Here is a 16,322-nt window from a genome sequence, read left to right as displayed (position 1 = left end):
ACAACTAAAGTGATAAATTGGCAGCTCTGTTGTCCAGAGACAACGCTCTGAAATGTTGTTGTTGTTGTGTGTGTTTTTTTTTTTTTTTTTTTTTTTTTCCCAGCAGTGACATCTGGGTTCTCATCTGGCTTTCTGGCAGATCTCCCCTTGGTTTTGCTGGTCTAACTGCGCTGTTGGCTGATCAGCTCACTGCAAAGCTGCCTCGGAGGCTGGCGCATGTTCCGCCTGTTCCTAGCCTTCCTCGCATCCTTGGATGCCATTTTTCTTTGGCTTCCCTGCAGTGGAGGGGAAGTCTGCCAGGCTGCAATGCGTAGTCTAACGCTAGGAGAGCATTTCAGCTACAGCAGTCCAAGGAAAGAGAGAGAATACAAGCTCCTCAAGACAGTTTATTTCATTATTCTCTATTGTGGAAAACAATGTCAGATGCCACTAGCAGCATGGCAGCACCAGGTTGCAGAGCAGAGAAGCTTCCAGTGTATTAAGAGAAGAATTCCGCATTAAAACAAGCAAAGTCAAAGCAACTAAAAATTACTAGGTAAACACTGACAGTGATCCTGGGGCATAATTGACACTTGGAACGTGTTGAATCTGGAGCTATTCACCCACTCTCGTCAATATTCTGTTAAAATGGCTTTGAAATAAACTGCGCTTTCATTTAGTCCAAAGGTGGAAATAAAAAAGTCCTGATATGTGTCAAACAATGCAGATTTTGTTTTTAATTTTTTGTTTTGTTTTCTGTTATTTTTTATTTATTTCAAGGCCTTTATAGAAAGTCAATATTATGTTAGTGTATTAGTTAATGAGGTTGCTCAAATCAGCTGTCAGACTTCCATTTCTCTTATAATATGGTGTACACCTGCACTATTATAGCCTTCTAGTAATAAAATTAGCTATCACTAGCACACATTCTGTCAAGAAACAATTCATTTGTCAGGAAGCATGTAAGTGCTATACCTTTGTACTTTTCTCAGATAAAAAGCAATTTGGTTATAAATAAATCTTTGCAAAAATGTTTTTCATTTTCTTCTGCTGGTACCTTCCCACGCATCTTGTGAAGTATCTCCCCCTCTCACCATAGGAGAATTTCACAGGATTTACAAATATACCTTATTACACTCATTTTTTTCAGTTACTAGAAACAAAGTGTTGGAATAAATAATTCACCCATTTACAATATAAGTGCCAACAAAATCCCCAAAGTAACTCATAACTTAATGCAATAAATTATGCGTTAACAAGATCCTGCTAGCTAGCTGCTAGGAGGAAAATCAAATTTAGTTCTAGTAATTTTTGATTTCAGGTGATGCTTTGTGCTCCCTGCAAGTAGTCTTTAGAATAAATATTCGGTATAGGAGGATGAGTACTCTGGGAGGAATACTGGAAGAATTTATTTTCCCCTTTTTTGATAAGTTCCATTTCAAAATCTTGCAGTGCAGATCAGTTCTGAGCTAGTTCTCTTGTGCCATCTTAATATTTGCCAACAACAAGAGCCAAATCTAATATGATACTACACTTGCCTACACACCAGGTGTTAGTGGGCATTGAGGATGGGAAAAAAATGTTCTTGCTTTGCATTTCAGAACAATATTGCAAACGTTTATTATTTTCTGACAGTACAACCAAGTGATGGCAACTAATTGAAAGTAATTAGCATGTTACGCATATTTTTGTTTAGTTTTTTTTTTTCTCTTCAAATAGTCCGCCTGATGCCGGCTAATTCTTTGCTTGCACAATTAAGTCTAGATCTCAGAAGGGCTGACTCTGAATAGAGGTGAGTTCAGACTTTTTCTTGCTTGGCTGTCATCACCTTCCACAAAGGATGTGTTTTGTTGCTGATACCAGCTAAGAACATGAGGTATTGGGCACGCAGTGAAAACAGCCTTTTCTACTTCTTACGACCAGGAAGAAGTTATGTTGCAATTTCCAGATATCTCTTCAAGAGGAAGGTTTGAAAAGGACAATGGAGGAAAAGAGCAATCAGAAACATGAATTAAATGCCTGAGGCAGACAAGGGAGTTTTTATTCACCACAAAATTGAATGTGAGCAGAGGATGCTCCAGACTGATAAAATGCATCTTCCGTAAGAACAGTAAGCTTACGAGACAAGATGCTGCTCAGGAAATTTGAGAATTAGTGACAAATCAGCTTGCATGCAGTTGAATGAAAAATGTGGTTCAATATAAATCACCTTACTGTGTGGCCAAAACATACAGATCTGTCTGCCTATTCAGAAATACTTGAAAAAGTCCGGTGCACAAAGAAATTGAATATTGTCCATATATCCGTGCCACAAGTTGTATGAATTACCAAAGCACTTTAATGGAAGAAAATCATGGAAACTAGTGCTCTTCTTCTAACTCAGGTGTCTGAAATTGCTGATGCCTTTCTGAGAACCTGACCACCCAAAATGAAATGATGCAGAGTTGGTTGATTGGGGATGTTCTACTTGAGATGTTTCAGATCACTTTTAAAGTTGAAAGTAATGTTCAAAGTATCGAAGGTTTGCTACTCTTCAAAGGTGGTTGAATTTATGATCTTATTTGGTGGACTTTTATACACCACTTCTTCACATTTCTTCTTATGTCAGTATTTGTACTAGTAGTAATCAAAATTATGATGAATATTTCAGTGGTATAATATAGTAGCATTAAATGCTGTGTTTTTATAGCTTTGGCCGCCAGATACTCTTGGTTTTGTACAGCCTTATTAATTTGCTAAGGCTAGCCTTGCAGAGAGGTAACTGATGTGTTAAAGCAATAACTGAAAATTGAGTGTTTGCTTTTTAAAAAAAAGGAATTGAGCTGTGTAAGCACTGCAAGGTCGTACAATGCGAAACAACTCTGTGGATGCTTAAATGGATTCTTTTGAAAGATAAGCAAAGAGCACTGCATTTGACACTGGCTGGAGAATGTGTCTTGCCTTATGCTCACGGCTGTGTTTTTGGGTTAAGGTGGTTAACTTTGCCAAAGAGACATAAATGTTCAGAGGGGCAAGTTAAAGTGAACAGCAGTGCAGTCATTCAGAATGGTTTAATGATGAGCATTCATTCCTAGCAAATTTGGCTAAATTCTGATCTTCAGAGTGTTAAAATACCAAAATAATTCCTGTCAAAATAGTGCTGCTGGTTTACTGCCTGAATAGTGACAGAGGTGTCATTCTCCTCCACTTGCATGGATTTTATGCCTCTTCTGGCACCAGGAGAATAATTCTGTGATGGGCAGAAAAGTAAGACTGCTGAGGAGAAATAAAAGTCAGTACTGAAGATCTGTGTTCAGTTTGGAGAGAACCCTTTTTTATATATCATCAAGACCACTGTGGAAGACTTTAGGGGTTTTCTTGAAGAGATACATACAAAGAAAAAATAATCCCACCTGTTGTTTTCATGTTGTTTCGTTAAAACAGTTATGTTATCAGGAGAACAAAGGAAAAGTAAATACTCTCCTGAGAATTGTGTTCAGATGCCTGTGGTTTCAGACCTGCTTCGTTGAGCATAATTTCAAAGTGCCAGAGACTGTTGGGGGGTATGATGATTTTTTATGCTTGAGGTTTTTTCATTACTTCATCGGCACAAATGCTTGCTTATCGGTATATTAATAGTATTGATGGCGTCGGGGTAATAAAAATGTACCTAAGTAGTATTGTAGAATTCAAGTAAAAATCAACAAAAGAAGCGAAGACATCAGACTTTTTGGACGAAGTTATGCAGCTGTAAGCACTGTACTGTGTTCTAATACTTTCCAAAAGCATGGCAGTCTGGTGCTTGGCTCCTAAGTGTGATGTAGTGTTACAGCATTACTTTTGGTTATTTTTGATACACCAAAGTAAGTTTTGAGACTCAAGATAATCCACAGATCTGGATATTTCAGAGGAAAGGATTTACTTACAAATGTTATTTTTTTAATTTCCTTTACATTTTTGGAACTTAAAATACCAGAGTTTTATTTCCCTTTCTAGGACAACCACTGATGAATTCAGTCTCTGATTCATTGCCTGGGATATATTCTGGGCATTCATTATACAGCAATAAATCATCACCAGATTGCTGCTATCACACCTAGCATGAGCTGTTGCGTTATTTAGCTTTTTTTATCTTTGGAGCACCTCTTCCTCAGCTTTCGTGGTGGACAGCTGGTAGAGTCGCGCAGCTTGCACACTGGCATTCTGTTCAGAGGGATGACTTCTTTTTCTTGAGCTGGTAGTCTTGGCTTGGATTAAACAGCCTTCAGAGGTTCATGCTAAACAGGACTAGTGTACTGAAGTTTTCCTCTGAAAAACTGTGGTGTTCAGCTCTTGCCTTTTGAAGTTGCGTGGTACTTTTCTGAGCACTCTGTTTAAAGTTATGTAGTTACAGCTGTGTCTCTGTGAAGCTAGCACTACCCTTCTTTAATTATTTTTCTCCTTTTTCATCTCCTTTCATCATTTCCCCTTTCTTTGCATATATATATATTTTTTAATTTTGTGTTACCTTGTAGCATCACATTCCTATTGCTCTAGGAAACATTCCACAGTAGCCTGTGGGTTTCTCGTTTCCCTTGTCATGGCAGCGAAAACAGCCTCACTGTGGTCCCAATAAACAAAACACAGCATGCTTTTAACTACATTCTGTCAAAGTTCATTCATGATTATCACTGTTAAATTGTCAGCTGGAATGTGTTGGAAGATGTGATCTTTATTTCATTACTGCTCCACTGGAAGCTCCAAAGGAGTGCCCATAATCTACTGTGGCAGCAACTATCAATTGGTGAAAGAATGACAAACTTCTCATACCATCCTCTGTGGGAAGATGGGGTTTGCAGGCTTTTTTTGCTTGTTTGTTTAGTTTAGTTTAGCTTTTTGCTTTGGCTTACTGTGGATTTGACTTACTCAGCTAGGAAGTCCCTAAGCGTCTGGTGCAAGCTGGACCTGCTTTTGTGGGCTTGGACCAAATGAACAGCACAGATCCCTTCCAGCCTGTGCAATTACGCAACACTGATGAAAATCTCCACTGCTTGGTTATCCAACTCAAAAAAAAACCAAACAAAAAACAAACAACCCTTTCTAGAAGTAAAAGAAAGGATCCTTTGCTTCAATAAAGTATTGAAAGACAGAATGGTTTGTGAAGGAAAAGTAATAGACAAAGGTAGGATAGGATAGATAGAAAGACAGTTAATAGATAAGGATTTCCTATCCCAAAAATTTGAAGGAAAACATGAGAGGGATGCAAAAATTATTCCTTAAAAGGATATAAAATAGTGACCTATTTTTATGTAGTAAATTGAATGACACCAATATAGGGGCTTTAGATGAAGTGATCAGTGTTTTAAGCAGACAAAAAGCACTGCCTGTTTAAATTACAGCATAAAATGAAATTGTCAAACTGATGCCATGGAATGCTTTAGAGACCAGAGCCGTTAATGTGTTACAAGAAAGGTTAGACATGTGAGTGAGTTTACAAAGCAGGGCCTCCTTTGGGTAGCTGTCCCCTTGGAAAGGCATACTAGAAGGATAATTCCCTGTTTCCTGTATTACTGATTACCTATTTACTGACGTGCTTTCTCAGATATCTAGTGACCACTCAGCAGTACTTCTGAGCAAATGAGAATGTGTTTTGATCAAGTGATGGCCTTCATCAGTAAGTGGGCTTGAGCACTTCCTTCCTCTAGGAAAGTGCTCCCCCAGTGTTTCATGTGTGTACCTGTGTGTATGTACATGCACACAGGCTCTGCTGGTCAGGAGCAGCATTTTTTATTCCCTCACCTCATCTGACTGCCAATTCCCTGGTGGACTGCTCTTTGAGATGGCAGTGTTTGCCCTAACTGATTACACAGTAGCTGTTTGAAGAGCTTACTGCACTAGCTTGCAGCACATTCTCTCTCAGATGATGGAACAAATCAACTTATGTGGCTTATTTTGCATGCACCCTGGTTTGTTACAGTTATTTCCATTTCTCCACCTGAAAGAAAAAACTTCGTTTGGGAATTAAAAAAAAAAAAAAAAGCAAAATGGCAGAAGTCTGAAGATATGAAGATACTGGCTTACACACGATCTAAACCCTGTGGTGCATGATGAGACTGTGAAACCTGCACTGGTGCAAAGTTTTCAAACTCTCATATAATGCAGTCATTCTAGTAGACGTAGTATTTTACCACCCCCTTTTTTAAACAAACCCTATCAGAGAATTTCAAAATTATCTGTGGAAGAAAGACAGAAGAGAGATATCAGTAGGATGTGACATGGAATGAAGTCATCAATAATTGAGAACATAATTGGGAAAACTGGGATGTATTTGGGAATTTACAGAATTGGAAACGCATGAGAAATGCATTCTGCTCTTGCAAAAAGAGGAATAGAGGACAGAATAAGCTTATTTTGTACATCTGCAGTTTCATACAGCCCAATAATAATATACGGTCTAATAATATTTCTAGTATTTAATACAGTCACTCTTTCTTAGCAGTGCCATTTTAATCTCTGTTTTCTGGTTAATTATAGTATAATTTGTATAATATTTTTGAAATCATGAACAGTTGCCTTGGGCTTTCTGTGAAATACTCCCTCTGTCTACTTCAGATCTGTTGACTGCCAGATGTTGGAACATATCCCAACATTTCCAGGTGCTTATCATTCTGTGGTCATTGTCAGGACTAATGTGACCTTTTCTTTAAATTATTTGCTTCTCATAAACGTGGAGGTTTTAGGCTTTTTTTTTTTTTTATTTCCTTTTTTAATATATTTATATATTTTCATGTGGGGAAACCTGGACCCATGAATACTGGACTACATAAATTTTGAGCTGGTGTCATACTGTTTGCTGGGAAGCATATTGAAGATGCTACATTTGGCTCTGATCCTTTGGTATCTGCAGTTGGAGTACATCCACCATGATGTACAGCTGTGTAAATAATATATTTCACATGAAAGTCTTCACTTCTGAGTCTTGATTTTCTTTTTCATACAGACACAGAATCTCAATATTTAATTTGACATTTCCCTCCCCTCCTTTTTACTGTGTAAAATCTGAGGGAAGTAGAGACATCTCTTAACCACCTCGTCATGCCCTTTTTCCTAGTGTTTGCATTTCTGTCTGGACTGCAAGAACAGTACATTCCTCTGCTGTCCTCCAGTCCTTCAGATACATCAATCTAATATTTTGTGCCATGTTCCTGTTCCCATATTGTTTCCTGCAAGCCAGAGGTAGGAAGAAAGTGGTTTGGGGTTCCAACAAGGTAGAGGGACAGGAGAGTGTCTCTTCACATCATGATGCTTGGACTTGGCCAGGATACCTTCTCAAAGAGACGAGTATAGATGCTGTGTGCATGTGTTTGTGTCTGTGTGAACGGTGAGTGTGTACACGCTCATCAGTTGGCCATGCTGGAGAATGCAACATTTAATGACTGGATCATATTTCTGGTTCTAAACTTTGTTTAGCAAACTTCCACTGTCAGTCAACAGTGTGTGCTATTTTTTACTGATGAAATTTTATTGCAAATTACAATTTAAATAATTGGGATTTTTTTTTTTTCTGTGATCAGATTATAATTTTCCTAGCTTTTCAGAACTATAGTCTGCTTTGCTCTGAAAAGATTTTTATCTGGATTCACTGCAGATATATCACTGCAAGTACCGGTTGTCGTACTTTCAGAACTGAACTGCATTGATTAATTCTCAGTGATCACAGGAATCGTTCAGTTTTGTTTCACTTCCTTGAAAGTCAGGCTCTATAATCTCTGTCCCATTGTTTTAAATAACAGTTTTCCTGCGGTGTTGCTTTCACACATAGAAAATAAATGACATAAAACCCACTACATGGCAGGGAAAAAAGCAAGAGCCACCTTCTGTGTTGTTGCCATGTGGCCACAATGAATCTGGGAGCCTTGTCCCTTGTCAGGCTAGGTCCTGATTGGGGTGGATACCAGTGACTGGAACCAGATTTGTTCTGGAATAATGAAGAAACACACCAAGGAATCCATTGTGCCTGTGAATCTCTGGGGAGAAATTGCAGTTTAGGGGAAGATGGCAGCCCAGTATCAGGGTTGTGATATTTTAAAGCTGTTTCCTAAATGCAGCTAATATGTTATGCTCAAGCCACTTGCCACCATCCAAGAGTGAGGCTACCGAAGTCAAAAGGCTAATAGCTGTCACAGCTTCAAGACAATATATATGTACTTCAAGATATATATATATATATATATATATAGAGAGAGAGAGAGAGAGAGAGAGAGGGGGGGGGAGATTTTTTCCTCAGGCTATACAACATCAGGGTGAAAAGTGGAAATTGAAGCCATTCTTTCCCACTGTGTACCTTTTCCTCTTTACCCTATGGCCTCCATGGACTAAAACTTGTCAGGTGCATTGAGTTCCCTGTGTCTCTAACATTGTCAGTATAATTATACAAGCTATGCCTATGTGCATCACTAACAATTCTACTTTAAGAAAATGTGTACGAAGGAAATCGATCTGTTCAGATCAGTCCACTAATGTGAATACTTGCGGCTACTTATTTCTAAGTAGAATTACACTACTAATCTTACTGTTGTTTTAAAATCTAATTTAAAAATTGGGGGCAAAGGGTCTTTAATGCATGCAGCGGGAATGTTGTTTATGAATATTTATGTTTTAATGACCGAAAAAGTTTACTGAAGCTGTAGTTCTAAGTAGCTTCATTGTGATCAGGATATCACAGCCTGGCCACAGCACGTTCTTTGCATGAATTGCTTTCCCCAGTTCAAATTTCATTATTTCAGTTTCTTGCATGGTGTTTCTTCTTTAGTGTAAGGTTTGATGGAGCAGAACAGTTTATGTCTGTGCATGCAGAGAAACGTAACAGGTGGGTTGTCTCCTGTTAACTTCAGTTTACTCTCTACAGTGCTGGGCAAGTGGGCAACCTGCAAGCGGCTCTGTCTTTACATCACGATTGCCTCGTGTGTGACAGCATTATTGTCCTGAAACCCACAGACCTTGTACTTACCCCTTCTAAAAGAGAAGAAGTGCACACAGGAAAATAAACGAGTCCCCAAAGTAAAAGAAAAGCCTGCAAACCCAAATGTTCCCTTTTGATAGGAAATAATCTCATGCTCACACACACTCAAAGTACACAAACAAACAAACAAAAAACAGTCTGGAAGAGCTAGAAAAGCAGAAAAAGAAAAAAAAAACAGGCCACTGGGAAAGAAAAGACTGAGCTATAGCACCTCGGACACCAAGGTTAATGGAGTACTTTTGCTGTCATCTAAAATCTGTAGAAGGACATCATTTCAGAGGTCATTCGAGACCATTATGGTAACAGTTAAGCTGTGCAGTTCCTGTTGTGTGTGTGCACACAGAAGAAATGTTAAGAGAATCTTCTGTGAGTTTCAAAAACACTAATTCTGTGGTGGGGTTGGCAGATGACTGCTTGAATATACACATATTACAGCTCTTTCGTTGCAACTATCTACATGGAGAGCTCAGTTATGCCACGTATTGCATCAGCAAGCCAAGGCACAATAACCTTCCCATACTGGTCATGAAACCATGCTGTATATACCTGAGTATCACTGCTTTTAGCAATTTTTGAGATGTGAGCTGCAGAACTCCTCTGACAAATCATAGAACCATAGAATCATTAAGGTTGGAAAAGACCTCCAAGATCATCTGATCCAACCATCCCCCTACCACCAATGTCATCCACTAGACCATGTCAAAAAAAAAAATAAAAATTGTTTACTGTTAAAACAGTAAAATAATCTAAAGTATAAATGGTCAGTGCATTTGTGGCTTTTTATTTGTGCTGTAGTACTTGAGACTTCAGTGTATAAGGAAAAGGCTTTTAAGCTGCCTAGCTTAAGCAGCAGGGCTTGAAGCCTAATATTCATTAAGAGTTTGTCAAATAGAGATGTGCAAAATGGAGAAATGCAACATGCTATAATATTCTGAGGACAATAAAATATGGTAATGATGGAAGAAGCAGTTCTATCACTTTGCCTTTTCAAGAAAACTAGATTTTTGAGCTGCTAAATGTGTGGCATTAACATTTGTAGAATTTGTAAGTAGTTAAGTATGAGAACTACAGCATAGGTAGAGATGATGTTGTGTTTTTCCAGTTATGCCATGAGATTTTAAACAAAGCCAGGTAATGCAGCTATAACTGATTAATGCAGTGGTTTGATTATTTATTAAAATTTCGTTGCTTTGATAATATCTGTGTATATTGGGCTGACAGGAGTAGCTCCATAGGTGGTCATTTAATTTAAATGCTTGTTGTTTAAAGTATAGCAATCAATATTTTTTTTTGTACTAAGAAGGTACGGATTTTCACAATATTTCTTGGGAGAATCTTTTCCCACTGGTAACTTTAGAATAGGCCTTCATTCTTCATGAATAATACTTAGTGAGATAAATTGTACTGGTTTTGATTTATCATTTATTTAGTGAATAGATATTGATTTCAGTCTGTCAATTTCAATCAATAGGTCATTGATTTCAGAAAGAATCAGTCTGTCTTGTTTAACAAGATATCTCTATTATGTGACCAAGGATATTGAAAGTGAGGATGACATCTAGCTTTGCTGAAGACTATAGTAAGATTTATTACTGTGGGTTAAATCTTGGATTGAGTGTAGTCAATAAAGCTCTATTATGCATAAATTTCCTTCTTTGTGTGTGATTGAATTTACCTATGTGTGTTAAAGTCACCGGCAGTATAAAAGGAAAAAAGAAAAGTAAAACTCAATCTGGGTAAATGTGGTGGTTTTACCTTGCTAGGCAGCTGAACACCACAACCGCTCTCTCACTCCCCCTCCTTAGATGAGGAGGGGAAGAAGTAAAGGAAAGAACAACTCACGGGTTGAGATAAGGATGATTTAATTAAAGGGAAAAAAATAATAATTATTAAGGAAAGATTATTATTAATTAAACAATTTAACTAAACAATTTAACTAAACAATTAACAATTTAACTAAAGGTGAAAAAAGGAAAGGGGAAAAGGGAGGGGAAAAGGGAAAACTAAACAAAACAAGTAAAGGCTATGTGGAAGTGCAGAGGAAAGAAATTACTCTCTGCTTCCCACAAATGAGTGATGCTTGACCACATCCTTGAAACAGGGCCTCACCGCACGTAGCCGGTGTTCGGGAGGAGGACAGACGTTTTCACAACGAGAGCCCACCCCTCCCCTCTTCCTCCTTTTTCCACCTTTTATTGCTGAGTGTGACATCATATGGTATGGAATATCCCTTTGGTTGGTTTAGGTCAGCTGCCCTGGTGATATTTCTTTTCTCACATCCTTGCCCACCCCTAGGGGAGTTAGGGAGTGTCCTGATGCTGTGCCAGCACTGCTCAGCAGCAGACACAACACTGGTGTGATACCATGGCTGTTTTAGCTATGAGTGCAGAGCACAGCACTGTATGGGCTGCTGCAGGGAAAGTTAACATCCCAGCCCGACCCAGTACGGTAAAAAAATACAGAATATTTTTCCCTTGATAGCAGCATAGACAGGCACGTACTGTGTTAGTTTATACCTAAGAATATATAAACTACTTTTTAATTATTTACATCCTGCATAAAGGAACAAATGCAAGTTTCATTTCTACAGTAGATTTCTGAAGAAGTGTCTTGGGAAACTCATGGCTTTATTAACTGTAAAAGAACATGAGTTCCAAAACAAACACGGGAGCAAAACTATCCAGTATCAATAGCTGAAAAAAAAAAACAAACCATAATAACATAACATAAACATAATAATAATAGAAGATTTTTTCCCAGAATACTGGTAATAAAAAGGGTATATAGATATATACACACACAGCTATACCATAGATGTGTGTATATATATATATATATCCATGTGAACCCCTGTTCACAGCAAGTGAACTTAAATATATATTTATTTTAAGAGCAATTGCTTTTTATATTAATTCTTTAAGAGTTTTCAGCTTTTGCCCAGCATTAGTATCCTGAATATTCTTCTGGTAGTAATACATACCTGGTTATGAATTTCACTTGTATAGAAATTCCAGATTCCTGAAAAGTGGCATGTGGTGATTTGATGATTTGTAGCTCATTATATGCTGGTGTTATCTAACCATGTATGGTTGATACCCAAATCAGAGCTTATAAATGTGGTTTTTATACTTGAGTCTGTTGATTTGGCTCAACAAAATAGAGATGTCTTAAATTCTGGTAACCTAGTTCTGTAATCTATATGCTAGAATGACTTTTTTTTTTTTCTTTAAAATTACTTCTGTGTACCCCACTACTATTTTTCCAAAGTCTCAATAATGCTAAGTAGACTTTCAAAGTGTTGATTTCAAAGCAACTCTACAAAAACTGAACCTCTGTTAGTCCTGTTCAGTGATATGGTAGGCATACGTGCATATGTTTCCTTCTGTTGTGGAATTATTGCTTTATATGTACAAACATGTTTAATTTTCATTTGAGCAACCAAGTTGAAAAGGTTTTGAACTTGCTGGTGTTTTGATACTGAAAGTAGTGGGGAAAAAAAAAAAAAAAACTTCTTATATTTCTCAATACAGATTTTAACATGATTAAGTTTCCATGAAAGTCATATTTCTGTTTTTCCATAGTGACAGCCAGGAGGTCCTAGACTAAGGCTTGCTATGCTGAGATAAAAAAAGCAGTATTAACAGTGTTCCATCCTACCAAAAATTTACTGAGTCAGAAGATTGGTTTCTCCTAGAAATGAAATCATTTGACTAAAACAAATACAAAATGCCCCTTTATTATGCTACATGCATTAAAGACATTTTCAAAATTCTGTAATGTTTGTTCAGTTTAATGAGCAAACCTACTTTCATACATCTGTCAATTCTGAGTCACTTTACTCTTGAGCCTTGTGAAAATTGTCTTCTGTCTGCTTTATGAGCAGGAAGGCAAATCTCTTATTTTCTTAAGTTATTTTGTATCTGTAGTCTTGAAGGCATCACATACGTGAACATATTGCAGATTCTGCAGATCCTTGACTCTCTTTTGTTACTGCGTGTGGTATAGACAGATGTCATGTGGGAACTTAGGGTGGGGTAGCTACAAGAACAGAATCACACCTTTCAGTGACTTAAAAAATTAAATTTATTTGCTAAGCAGGAAGGGTGTTTGCATAGAGATTTGTATTCTAATGTTCCTGAGATTTCTGTCCTGCAGGGCAGCCACAGGACTTATCCACACAAACCAGAGCCCCCACGGAGGATGTTCCCTTGGACCACCATAGGTGCCTGAGACATACTGGCTGGTGGCTTTGCCATTGCCACAGCCCCACGGCTGCCCCTCAGGCTCAGCCTTCTGTACACTGTCAGATCTGGCTGTATGAAAATGCTCCGTGGGGCTATTTTCACTTCTGTTGTGTTTTAGCCATTATAGGCAACCAGAGCCTTGTTAGTCATATCGCAACAGGCTGCTTTGTATTCTTTCTCATATATAAAGTCATTTACTCCTTGTTCTCAATGTGCTATAAGGATATAAAGCTGACCACAGTTAAATAACTGTAATATATATAAATAATATATATAAATATATATATACAATATATATATATTATATTTATATATAAATAAATAAATAAATAATGGGGTTAAACTCCATCTCCATTGTGGTTTTTGTTGTTGTTATTTGTTTGTTAGTTTTGTTTTTTTCCTAAACAATTTGAGGGGGGCAGATGTACTCAAGGTCTCACTTACCTATGTGGGGCTTTCAGGTAGGCTTCGCCCTGTAACAACAGCCTTGAACAATTTTCCTGTGTTACCACTTCAGCAGTACCTGTTGGAAAGCAAGCACACAATTGCAGTTGCTGTGGTGGTAGAGCAAGTAATAGGCAATCAGGAAATTTTTGAGTAACAATTAGAAGTCAGCAAAACCTATGGATTCTGCTCTAAAGAACTATAAATTGCATTGCTGAGAGTTATTATCTCAGCTGCTGTGGGTTATTTTGAGGGGGGTTGCTTTTTTACATTTTCAGTCTGTTTTTGAAACCATGGGGTGGTTGAACTAAAAGTCAACACCTGGCACTTTTCCATGCAATTGTTTGTTACACGGTAAGTTCAGACTGACTGTGTTAGCAGATCAGGCTTACAATTTCATAACCTTATAAAGTACTCCATATATCTGTATCTGTTTCAATGTACTCGCTTGAAAAGACATAAAGACCATGATTATTTTTGAGAGTTAAGATGCAGGCCTTGAAAGTTTTCCATGAAAAATACTCTATGTTTTAGTGAACTGGTGGTTCCCATGCCAACCACTTCTACAAGATGGTGAATGCTGTTATTTAGCACATGTATGTAAATGCAAGCTGAGAGTGCATTTTTATACCTTCCATTTCTACCAAATAGAAGTCACGCAGTCAGGTCATTCCTCTCCACTGTCAATCTTTCTAGCAATAAAAAGTCTAAATGTGCTGAAGGAAAGAAAAGAGACTAGTGAACAGAGAAGATAAACGAACATATTGCACAACATTGTAAGAGGGGATTACAAGAGAACAGCAAATTCAATTTGGATTTTGTAAGTCCCAATCTATTGTCACAATCACAACCCCACATTCCCTCTTGGGTATTAGATCTCTAAGTAGACAAGCGTGATTTTCTTTATGCCACTACATTGCAATGCTCAGGATCTGGAATATTCTTATTTTTTTTTTCTTTATACTGAGATTTTAATTGACTTATTAAGTTATCTGATGGAATATAAACCAAATATACAGTAGTTGTATTTTAAGTCACAGCTTTTTTTTTTCTTTTTTTTTTTTTTTAATCTTGGAATATAATCTTTTCAACGCAGAAAACTATTAAAAAACATCTCACCAGAAGAGTTGATTATTGTTTTAGCTGTATTCACATAGTGCCTGCAAGCTTAAGTAATGGGCACAAGATGCTGTGTGGACATTTCAGGGGGATTTCAATTTAGGCCCTGGAACGTGTCCAGAGAAGGGCTACGAGGCTGGTGAAGGGCCTGGAGCACAAGTCCTGTGAGGAGCAGCTGAGGGAACTGGGGTTGTGTAGTCTGGAGAAGAGGAGGCTCAGGGGAGACCTTACTGCTCTCTACAGCTACCTGAAAGGAAGGTGTGGGGAGCTGGGGGTCGGCCTCTTCTCACAGGTGACTAGTGATAGGACTACAGGGAATGGCCTCAAGTTGTGCCAGGTGGGGGTCTGGTTGGAAATGAGGAGACATTTCTTCTCAGAAGGAGCAGTCAGGCATTGGAACGGGTTGCCCAGGGAGGTGGTGGAGTCACTGTCCCTAGGGTTGTTCATGGAAAGGTTGGACGTGCTTAGGGATGTGGTTTAGTGGGTGACATTGGTAGTAGGGTAATGGCTGGACCAGATGGTCTTGAAGGGCTTTTCCAACCTTAACAATTCTATGAGCCTTTGATTCTAAGTATAAGCATATTTTCTTCATGGTCCTGCAGGGGTTGGTGGTATCTTTTAACTTTTGTTGAAGTACAGGAAAAAAATTCTGGTAAGTTAAAATTTTGAAATAGTCAACTCTGTGGACTCATTCCAACTGCACTGAACATGATGTCCGCAGTCTTTCAGAGAACTTAAGCAAATTAGTATATCAAAAATACTCTCTTAAAATTTAGGTACATGCTTTAATGCCTTCTTTTTTAAGGCTGAAGTAGAAGAATCTGTTGGATTTTGGGAACTTAAAATAGCAAAAAAAAAAAAAAAAAGGAAGACATAACAGATAGTTCTGAGAAGAAGTATAGCAAAAGCAGGAAGATTATAATATATTCGTTTTCAGGTTAAACATTTACTTATACATAAAACACAGATTTTTCTCTTTTTTTTTTTTCCATTCCATGAAAAACATACTTTTATGTTTTAACTTTTTAGACAGAAACTGTAAATGTTTTGTTTTTCTCAGTGACAAGAAAGGAAAAACTTAACTTGTTCACATGTACACTGATCTTCAGCCACTGACCATCCAGCAGTTATTTAGGGCAGGTAATACTGAAGCACAGTGATTAATATAATAATAAGATTTAAAGTTATGCTCGATTTCTTTATATTTGTAAGTAAATAGTAGGACTATAGAGGTGAATCCTAAACTGTCATCATCCCTGGGGGTGTTTAAGGAAAGGTTGGACATTATGCTTAGGGACGTGGTTTAGTGGGTGATATTGGTGGTAGGGGGATGGTTGGACTAGATGATCTTGGAGGTCTTTTCCAACCTTAATGATTCTATGATTCTATGAAATGCTCAGGCAAAGTCTTCTACTTAATGTCCTCCAGCAAACCAAGAACCCCTTTGTTCATGAGTTTGTATGAGGTCGATAATGTTTAAAATTATATTTTATTCAGTTCCACACTTTTCATTCTAAAAATACATATGTGCCATCATAGCATGTTGTTCTTATTAA

General features: G+C 37.7%; 1 protein-coding gene across 6 annotated transcripts in view; it reads left to right on the top strand.

The window, feature by feature from the left end:
- Positions 1 to 16,322, top strand: part of LINGO2 (leucine rich repeat and Ig domain containing 2) — a 538,477-nt gene that overhangs the window by 75,264 nt on the left and 446,891 nt on the right. For 2 of the 6 annotated variants that reach the window (XM_083818679.1, XM_083818681.1), the window contains exon 2: positions 1,699 to 1,771. The exons of the other annotated variants lie outside the window; for them this stretch is intronic. The gene's annotated coding sequence lies outside the window, so the exon portion shown is untranslated. The remainder of the gene's footprint in view (positions 1 to 1,698; positions 1,772 to 16,322) is intronic. 6 annotated transcript variants of the gene reach the window in all.

The sequence above is a fragment of the Anser anser genome (genome assembly GCF_964211835.1).
Source record: "Anser anser genome assembly, chromosome: Z".
Lineage (NCBI taxonomy): Eukaryota > Metazoa > Chordata > Aves > Anseriformes > Anatidae > Anser > Anser anser.
The sequence above is the reverse complement of the archived record's forward strand: the minus strand, read 5'-3'. Positions and strand labels throughout refer to the sequence as shown.